Source organism: Bos mutus, chromosome 5 (assembly GCF_027580195.1).
Source record: "Bos mutus isolate GX-2022 chromosome 5, NWIPB_WYAK_1.1, whole genome shotgun sequence".
Classification (NCBI taxonomy): domain Eukaryota; kingdom Metazoa; phylum Chordata; class Mammalia; order Artiodactyla; family Bovidae; genus Bos; species Bos mutus.
In genome coordinates, this window is record NC_091621.1 from 99807261 (window position 1) to 99810507 (window position 3247).

The 3247-nt window shown below is 43.8% G+C and overlaps 1 non-coding gene across 1 annotated transcript; it reads left to right on the plus strand.

The window, feature by feature from the left end:
• Nucleotides 1-1593: 1593 nt before the first annotated feature.
• Nucleotides 1594-1665, plus strand: TRNAE-UUC (transfer RNA glutamic acid (anticodon UUC)). Its single transcript has one exon. It is a non-coding gene; the product is annotated as a tRNA-Glu (tRNA).
• The last annotated feature ends 1582 nt before the right edge of the window (nt 1666-3247 follow it).

Below are 3247 nucleotides of genomic sequence, written 5' to 3' on the forward strand. Positions count from 1 at the left end.
CTAGTTCCCTTTTTAAAACATTGGAGGTTCCTATTAGACAAGGCATTTGTCTTATCTGAAAGGGACAGGACAGAACAGCACAAAAGGCCAAGGAGAAAAGAGTAATAATGGTGCCTCCTGCTTCTAGACATGACATCAGGGTATGAATATGGAGAGGCCAGCAGGCCTACTATGGATCTCCACTTTTTAGTTTAGAAAATACTTTTGCAGTCACTCACTCATCTAGAAGAGACGTTCTTTGAAGAATCTTACAATGGATTGTTATAAATACAGGGTCCTGCTGCAAAGTGGTGGCTCTTACAATGCAAGCTGAATAAATGATCTCATACTAATTTTGATCTTTTTATACACTGATTAGTCAACAAATGCTTACTGGTCACCTGCTGTATGTCAGACACTGTTCTAGCAACTGAGAACACAGGCCCTTCCCTCACCCCCTCAGGTGCTCCACACATGAGTCCATATTGACCCACAGCTGGCCTGGTCCCAGCATCCTTGTGTCTGCTCAAGAGTTATCTCCCCAGTGAGATCATCTCTGATCATCACTTCTAAAACGGCTGCATCTTCCTCCGTCCCTCCTCACCTCTTCCTCTGCTTCATTTCTTCATAATTGTCATCATGTGCTGAAATATTTTTGCTTCCTTGTCTAAGCTCTGTCTCTGCTTCTAGAGTGTCAGCTCTGGGAAGCAGAGGCTTTGCTGTCCTACCTAGAACAGTGACTGGTGATCCATATTTGGGGAATTGTTGAATGAGTGGATAGGGGTTTTGTGAAAATTAAATGAGAAAATGAATTCAGCACATTACCCCGGGCACATAAATAAGGATTCAATTAATGTCAGTGTACTGAATATCAATAGTAAGTTGTAATATGTGCTACACTATAAGGGGAGATCTAACTTTTGCTGGATTGCTTGGATCATGTCTTTTGTTTTCCTCTTCTTTTTTTTTTTTTTTCCTGTGGGCCCACAGGCCATCTGCTGCAATCTCGCTTTTGTGTCAGAGTTTAATCATCTTTTCCATTTTGGCCGTGATGTCCCTGCCCACCCCAGATGGAGAAGAATTTGGAGAGTCTGTCTTATTCTCAATACTGGGTCCCTGGGCTTAGGTGGGAGATCCTATCTAAATTCCTCCCCCAATGGACACCTTTGCTGCCTCTTTCTGCCTACCCAACTCTTGAGTCTCCACAGGCAGTAGGGATGACCCTCCTTTACATTAAATCAGGTCATGACCTCCCTCCTTCCCTCCCCATTTTAAAATCCCTCAGTAGCTTACTTTTATCCTGAGGATAAAATCCCATACTCTGTTCCATGGCCTGCACATTTCTAAATGGAAACTTCCTTTTTCTGGGTCACACCCAGGCTTCTTCCTGCTTGAGACCTTGCTGCCTGCTGTTCTCTGGTGCCGGGAATACATCTCCCCTACATCTTCACTGCCTGTGTCCACAACCAACCACCCCTCTGGGTAGCCTTGCCCTGTCCTCATTCACTCTCTCGCTTGCCACATGCCTGGTACTATTCCAAGCACTTAAATTAACTCATTTAATTCTTTCCACAGCCCTGTGGCATTAAAAAAAAAAAAAAGCATGATTGGGGCTCCCTGGTGGTCCAGTGGTTAAGACTCAGCACTTTCACTGCTGGGGCCCAGGTTCGATCCCTGGTCAAGGAACTATCCTGCAAGTCATGCAGCATGATTGAAAAAAAAAAAAAAAAAAAAACAGCATGTGAGCAAGAGCAGCTACTGCTGCTGCTACTGCTAAGTCACATCAGTCGTGTCCGACTCTGTGCAACCACATAGACAGCAGCCCACCAGGCTCCCCCATCCCTGGGATTCTCCAAGCAAGAACACTGGAGTGGGTTGCTATTTCCTTCTCCAATGCATGCAAGTGAAAAGTGAAAGAGAAGTTGCTCAGTTGTGTCCGACTCTTAGCAACCCCATGGACTGTAGCCTACCAGGCTCCTCCATCCAAGGGATTTTCCAGGCAAGAGTACTGGAGTGGGTCGCCAGTGCCTTCTCTGGAGCTAGAGAAGAGTGAATATAAAATGGCAGGATATAAAGATGATAGAAAGCTAGGACCAGATAGGTCATAGGAAGACTTTCATATTTTATTCCAAGTATATAATGGGAAGCTACTAGAAGGTTGTGAATAGATTGCTTTGATCACCACACAAAGAAAGAACCCTAGAGGAACACAAGTGGACGCTGGGGGCCCAAGCATGAGGCTGAAGATGGTGAGGGCAAGTGGTGGCATTTACCATGGTTCATTTTTTGTTTCGTTTCTGGCCATGCTGTGAGGTTGCAGGATCTTAGTTTTCTGACCAGGGATCAAACCCACGCCCCCTGCAATGGAAGTGCAGAGTCCTAACCACAGGGCTACCTGCAGATTCCCTCAAAATGTATTCTAAAAGGATAAAGAGGACTTGCTGAAGGATTGAATGCAGTGGGAAAAGGAACTACCAATGATGACTACAAGGTTTTTCAATAAGCATCATCCACTGGGTACCGTGAACAAAAATTAGGGAAACTGGATGATGAGTGGATTAGAAGAGAATTTATAGAAACAGATGCTGCTGTTAACATTTTCATTTTATACATGAATAAGGTTTCAAAGAGATCAATTAACAAGCCCGAGTTTGTCCAACTGGTAAGTGGAATTCCTATTTTCACATACATATATTTTACCCTCACAGCACCTCCTTTTCTCATCTTCAATTTACAAATAAAGAAACTGAGGCCCAGAGATGTGAAGGCTACACTGCTAAAGTGGCAGAGCCAAGAATAAATATCAGCTCTAACAGCAAGTACATTTTCCAATAAAGGAGACAGGCCAGGAGACTGAAAAGGAAGCCTAGGAGACCAGGTAGTAAAGAATCTTGAGGTTTGAACACAAATCTCGTGCTCAGATTCTTTCAGATGTTTTGAAATTCCCCAATACGTGAACCGTGAACTTCCAGATGTTCAAGCTGGTTTTAGAAAAGGCAGAAGAACCAGAGATCAAATTGCCAACATTCGCTGGATCATAGAAAAAGCAAGAGTTCCAGAAAAATATCTATTTCTGCTTTATTGACTATGCCAAAGCCTTTGACTGTGTGGATCACAATAAACTGTGGAAAATTCTGAAAGAGATGGGAATACCAGACCACCTGATCTGCCTCTTGAGAAACCTATATGCAGGTCAGGAAGCAACAGTTAGAACTGGACATGGAACAACAGACTGGTTCCAAATAGGAAAAGGAGGATGTCAAGGCTG